The 7,040-nt window shown below is 47.0% G+C and overlaps 1 non-coding gene across 1 annotated transcript; it reads right to left on the bottom strand.

The window, feature by feature from the left end:
• Positions 1–3,857: 3,857 nt before the first annotated feature.
• Positions 3,858–3,968, bottom strand: LOC118760223 (U6 spliceosomal RNA). Its single transcript, XR_004996659.1, has one exon. It is a non-coding gene; the product is annotated as a U6 spliceosomal RNA (small nuclear RNA).
• Positions 3,969–7,040: the final 3,072 nt, after the last annotated feature.

Raw genomic sequence — 7,040 nt, 5'->3', positions numbered from 1 at the left:
GTCGGCAACGCCCGTGTAGCCGTGTACCACGAGCCGAGCTGATGGATTAGGGTTACAAACAGACAACACATAAGACAACACAAGACAACAAGCAGTGGGTCACTCTTGTAAACATAATGCCAAGTATATTTGGGGTCAGCCTGCATCTTTTATAGTCTGCCTAGTCCCTCCCAGTATTATCCCAATGCTCAAGCAACTCCTAAGCTCCCCTGGGGGCATCTTAACTAAGAGGAAGCAGGAAAGAGTAACTTGCAGTCAAGCCAGGGGCTAAGTGTATCAGGCCAAGATTGCCCATCCTGTTACCCTTTAGAAACAAGCTAAGCTGTGGAGTTAACCCTTGGGAGACCGGGCCTACATTATAGCTGCAAAGACCCTTTTCCCAAGTGCAGTCCACGGTGCAGGCTTTGGGGCGTTAGTGCGTGCTGCGTCATAGTTCTAGAGGGACTGTGAACACTCACACAGTTTGCTACGTGATGTTCTCACTTGGGAGTGGATTGGCTCCTCCCTTCCACAGTGTGATATGCTTCTTATCATACCCCATATGTGAGAACTCAGAGCTAAGTTCTCTCTGTCCTTGGGAATGGTACACAAGACCTTATCAGACCCTGCAGATGCTGAGTTATAGGCCTCAACCGATGGGCTACCAAAGGTGTGTCAAGGCAAGCGTTGTATCTGCCCTTTTAGGAGCTGAAGCTGCGGGCAGTGCAATGACCGTCTGTTGGCTGCTTCTCTGAAGACTGAGGGCCGTGGGAGAGGGAATTTTGGGAAGGGGTAAAAGAACTCCCAGAGCCTATGGAATTGTATCATAAAATTAAAAGAAAAAGAGCATTGGTATGTGGAATGCCATTGCTATACCACAGTGCTGCCTCTCTCTCTCTCTCTCTCTCTCTCTCTCTCTCTCTCTCTCTCTCTCTCTATATATATATATATATATATATACATATATATATATATATTTTAAGTAAAATGCAAAACTACGGAAAGATATTTGCAATCTCTGTATCTGACCACAGATTCCAATCCAGAATACATTAAGTACCACAAGACAGTGGATAAAAGATCAACTCAGTCAAAAGAATGAAGGAAGGGGCCAGCATGGTAGCCTAGTGGCAAAAGTACTCGCCTTGCACACACTGGGAACCTATATGAGTGCCGGTTCTAATCCCAGCTGCTCCACTTCCCATCCAGCTCCCTGCTTGTGGCCTGGGAAAGCAGTCGAGGATGGTCCAAGGCCTTGGGACCCTGTACTCCTGTGGGAGACCTGGAAGAAGCTCCTAGATCAGCGCAACTCCCTCTGTGGTGGCCACTTGGGGAGTGAGCCATCGGATGGAAGATCTTCCTCTCTGTCTCTCCCCCGCTCTGTATATCTGACTTTGCAATAAAAATAAATAAATCTTTAAAAAAAAAAAAAGAATGAAGGAAAGAAATGTAGACTGAAGACATGAACACTTCAGAAGTAAATATCTGAATGACGGGATTGCTTTTTTACTTCTCACAGTCAAAATAATCACAATAATACTTTCTCTTCTAATTTTAGCTTCTTATTTGCTTATTTGTTTATTTGAAAGGCAGAGTAACAGAAAGGGGGAGAAAAAATGGGAGTGAGAAAGCACACGAGCTTGCTTCCATTCCAAATGCCTGTAACAGCAGAACTTGGTCAGGCCAGAGCCAGACACCAGGAACTCAGTCTGAATCTCCTACTTGGGTGGCAGGGATTCAAAGACTTGAGCCGTCATCTGCTGCTTCCAGGCTCATTAGCACAAAGCCAGATTGGGAAAGGAATAGCCAGGACTTGACCCAGGCTCTGTGATATAGGATGTGGGAATTCCAAGGTGCAGCTTAACCTGTATCTCCAGGACACCCAGCCCTGCCCCGAGTCTCGAGAATCAGGCCATTCAACTATACTGCCCTCTCTTCCGCTTGGCTATTGCCACCAAGCACTTTTCATTCTTGGGGAGCTTGGACCCCTGTACCGTTTGACCCCATCTCACTTTCCAGACACTGACCCATCCCGCATCTCAGCCTAATAGTTTCCCATCCTCCTGAGCAGCAGTGCCTTTCCATTCCACAGCCCCCAGGAACACATCCAGTAGACATTATCATGGGCTCGTTCTGTCAGAGCTGATGAGGCAAGAGTGCTTGCATTTAGCATCTGTCATGGTTTGCACGTGGTTTGTGTCCACCAAATGTCATGTTGATACTTGTTTGCCGTGGCCTGGGGCTGGAGGATGGGGCCTTGTGTGCTACTCATGGGACAGGGTTAGGTCCCTGTGAGACTGGCTACAATGTCAGCAGGTTACATTTCCTCTTTGGCTTTTTTTCCTAAGAAAGATTTATTTATTTTTACTTGAAAGGCAGAGTTATAGAGTGAGAAGGAAAGACAGAGAGGGGTCTCCCATTCACTGGTTCACACCCCAAATTTCACAATGGCTACAGCTGAGCCAGTCTGAAGCCAGGAGCTTCTGGCAGGTCTCCCATGTGGGTAGCAGGGACCTAAGTACTTGGGTTATCTTCCACTGCTTTCCTAGGCATATAAGCAGGGAGCTGGACAGGAAGTCGGGACTTGAACTGGTGCCCAATGGGATCCTGGTGACACAGGCAGAGGATTAACCTACTACACCAGGAGGTTGATTCCCCAACCCCCTAATTTCCTCTTCTACACGTGCCTGCTCCCCACTCCTGAGTGTCTTCCTGCTGCATGCTGCCATTTGCTGTGTTATGGCACAAGATGAAGCCTTTTCCAGAGGCTGAGCAGATTTCAGTGCCCAGAGACATGAGCCAAAATAAACCTCTTTTCCATGTTATGACCCAGTCCTCATATTCTGTTAAAATAACAGAAAAACAGTTCAAAACAATATCTCATAATTCAATCAGAATCATTTATTGAACACTGTTTTATTCAGCATTTTCTGAGCACGAGATGTATTAACAGTATTCCTGCAAGTACTCAGAATTCCCCATGAGACCAGTATTATTTCCTTATTTCATAGAGGAGGAAATCAAGCCCCCCAGCCATGAGAAGTGAGTTCTTAAGAACTTTTTTTTTTAAGAGCTGAATGGGATGTGGGACAGACTGTACTAGTCTGCTGCACATAATGGCAAGCATGGGAACCAGGGTAGGGGGTGGGCCTGGTGGGGGTTATTGTGGGTCGCTCCGACTAGGCTGCAGCTCCCACTGGTTTATGTGGCCGTTTAGGGAGCGAACCAATGGATGGAAAATCTTTCTCTCTGTCTCTCCTTCCCTCTGTATCATCTGCTTTTCCAGTAAAAATAAATAAATCTTACAAAAAAAAAAAAAAAAAAGACTGGCCCGGCTTGGTGGCCTAGTAGTTAAAGTCCTCACCTTGAATATGCCAGGATCCCATATGGGCACCGGTTCTAACCCCGGAAGCCCCACTTCCCATCCAGCTCCCTGCTTGTGACCTGGGAAAGCAATTGAGGACAGCCCAAAGCCTTGGGACTCTGCACCCACATGGGAGACCTGGAAGAGCTCCTGGCTTCTGGCTTTGGATCGGCACAGCACAGGCCATTGTGGTTACTTGGGGAGTGAATCATCAGACACAAGATCTTCCTCTCTGTATATCTGACTTTGCAATAAAAATAAATCTTGAAAAAAAAAAAAAAGACAATGATTCCAGGGTTAGAACAGCTGGTGGGAGTTGAGAAGGAGTGTGTGTGTGTGTGTACACATATACGTGCTTGCACTAAGTGAGTAGTGGGGCCTCCAGCAGGGCTCTAAGAACTAGGACTATTACCATATTTCACAAAATAAAAGATCTGTCATTGTAATTGTACCATTGTTTTATGTAACATTAAGTAATTTTTAAAATGCTACAATTACATTATGACTTTTCATCAAGTACTCCATGCATCCCAATTTCAAAGATAGTTTCATCCTTGCACAGAGGCCATGCTAATCTTCTCTGTATCGTTCCAATTTTTAGTATATGTGCTGCTGAAGTGAGCACCAAAGATAGTTTAAAATGTGCATTATAAAAAAAAATGTGCATTATAGAATCATTAAAACCTGTATCCCTGGGCCTGGTGCGATAGCTTAGTGGTTAAAGTCCTTGCCTTGAACGTGCAGGGATCCCATATGGGCACCAGTTCTAATCCCGGCCGCCCAGCTTCCCATCCAACTCCCTGCTTGTGGCTTGGGAAAACAGTCAAGCACGGCCCAAAGCTTTGGGACCCTGCATCGCATGGGAGACCCTGAAGAAGCTCCTGGCTTCAGACTGGCTCAACTCCAGCTGTTGCGGCCGCTTGGGGTGTGAACCATCCAATAAAAATAAATAAATAAATAAATCTTTTTTTTTAAGATTTATTTTATTTTTATTACAAAGTCAGACATACAGAGAGGAGGAGAGATAGAGAGGAAGTAGAGCTGCCGGGATTAGAACCAGTGACCATATGGGATCCCAGCACATTCAAGGCAAGGACCTTAGCCACTAGGCCACGCTACTGGGCCCAATAAATCTTTATTAAAAAAAAAACTTGCATCCCTAAACACTGAGTTTGCAAGCGATATCCTCACCCCAAGTTTTGTTTTGTATTTTTGTTTTTTTAATGCTGCCAAGCCATAAAATAAGTGTTAGAAGATTTTCTCTGTGCTTTATTTAAAGATTTATAGGGGGAAATAAGTAAAAGTCAAATTCTTTCCCTATTGCCATATGTCATCTCCTTTGTTCCCCTGCCTGGGCTGAGTCAGCCTGTTGGAGTGACCCTGGCCTGGGCCTGCTCTGGGGGAGGGACAGAGGCCACACAACTGAGTCCTTTGAGCCTCTCCCCTCCCTGAGGGCAGTAGCCTCTGGAAAGGTGCCCAGCTTTCCGGGGGAACAATGGTGCCAGCCAGCTACGGGTGAGGCCAGGCAGTTTGGATCTGGCGCCTCTACAGGGATGCACCTTGCACGTGAGGGATTCACTCCACTTCAGAGGTCTGAGAGAGTCAGGGAAAGTGGAGAGGGGACCCCTCAGCTACTTGCTCATGGAATCCCAGAGTGTTCCAATCAGGGTCAGGGTCAGTGTCCCTGGAACTGAATTGGCCCCTTGTATTGATGGGGAAAAAACAAAGGTCCCCAAAGGCACTTTAACATGTCCACAGTTAAGTCAGTAGTATAGCTGGAGCCAGAATCCAGATTGGCTTTGTCTGTACACATAACCGCCAGCAAGGGATGACTCATGTAGACTTTTGTAAACATGCCCAGATGACATTGACAAATCTGACACGTGGGGTGGCATCTGACACACCTGATCCCTGGAATGAGGAGCACAGGATTCCAGGGACGAACACCTGCTGGATGGGGAAGACGTGTAGGCACTTGACTGCCTCCCCCGCCTGCAAGCCCGTGTTTACCATGACAAAGCAACTGCTAAGCTCTCAGTTCACCTCCAGCACCTCTCATTAGGTGACCTTGGGTGAATGAGTTTGTCACCTCAGCAGTGGCCTCCAAGGTGACCCACAATGCTTCTAGGCTGCTAGGATGTATACCTTTTTGTGTCATCAATGTTCCACCCCCAGTAATAAAGGTGACCTTGGTAGCCATTAGGATACTGCAGAAATGATAGTCTGACCTCTAGTGTCAGGTCGGCATAGCACAGCACCTAAGACACCTTTACACACCCACGTCACATAGCCTAGAACCTGACTTTGAGTCCTGTCTCCACTTTGCCTTCCAGCTTCCTGGGAGTACCCTCGGAAGCAGCAGGCAGGCCAGTTTCCTAGTTTGGGCTCAGATCTGGTTGCTGCTGGCATGTAAGGAGTGAATCAATGAATGAGAGACTTCTTCCTGTCTCCCCCTGTCCTTTTAGCTCTCTGTCTTTCAAGTGAATAAAATTAAACTGGGAAAATTTCATTTAGGGGCTGGCAGTGTGCCTGGGCAGGTTAAGCTGCCACTTGAAATCCTGGCATTGAAGTGGGGGAGGTGGGTCAAGTTTTGTATGCCAGGTCTTTGCCTTCTACTCAAAGTAGCAGTCTAAATATAGACACAGCTACATTGCACAAAATAATAGTGTTAGAGAACAAATGCATGCCCTCGTGGGCACAGTTGGGTGGAGTGAGCCAGAGGGAGAAGGGGTGGTGGAGGGGTGGTGGAGAGAGAGGTACTTCCTTCAGGCTAGGGTTAGTCCTGAGTACCACCTTGTTTGAGGTTGTCGCCTGGGAATGTTATGACACCTACATAAATTCCACATGAGGCTGGAAATGTGTATTTATCTGGTGACTTTTCTCTGGGTTCTAAATGAAAAACAGATTATCCAGGGGGGAAAAGTGTTCTGCTAGGCAAGTAGGATAGAACTACATGGGACAAGGGCTATGGCTTATTACCTGCCTAGCTAATTACCTTATCCCATATCACCATCTCAACTCTGTGTGTCATTTCTAGTTCCTGCCACTCTACTTTCTGCTAATGGGCCTGGGAAGGCAGCAAAAGATGGCCCAAGTACTTGGAGTCCCTGCCATCCATGTGGGAGATCTGGAATGAGTTCCTGGCCCTTAGCTTCCTTCTGGTTCTGACCTAGCTGATGTGGCCATTTGAATACACCTTAGTTTTTAAAATTCCTGCATTGGCACCGTGGTGTGAGTTAAGCCACCGCCTGTTGCACAGGCAACCCATATGGGTGCCAGTTTGAGTTCTGGCTGCTCTCTTCTGATCCAGCTCCCTGCTAATGTGCCCGAGAAAGCAGCAAAGGGTGGCGGGGGTTCTTGGACTCCTGCACCCCTGAAGGAGACCTTGAAGAACCTTCTGACTCCTGGCTGCAGACTGATCCAGATCCAGCTAAGACACTGCAGCTTGCTCTCTTGAGTCTCGCAAAAATCAGCTGCCATGTGTGAAAGATATTCAACCAGCTTGGAAAGCTCTACATGGCACTAACTGAGATCTTTGCCACCTGGCTTGCCAGCCCTGGATGCCCTGAGAATTGGAAACTTGAAGGTGATCGCAGCCCTGGTCAGCGTCTTGGCTGGAATCTTGTGAGAGGTCTTGGGTAAGAATCACCCAGTTACTCTGCTCCTGATTATGTGACTCACAGAAAATACATGAGAT

This window comes from Ochotona princeps, chromosome 22 (genome assembly GCF_030435755.1).
Source record: "Ochotona princeps isolate mOchPri1 chromosome 22, mOchPri1.hap1, whole genome shotgun sequence".
Taxonomy (NCBI): Eukaryota; Metazoa; Chordata; class Mammalia; order Lagomorpha; family Ochotonidae; genus Ochotona; species Ochotona princeps.
This window is presented reverse-complemented; position numbering and strand designations above follow the sequence as displayed.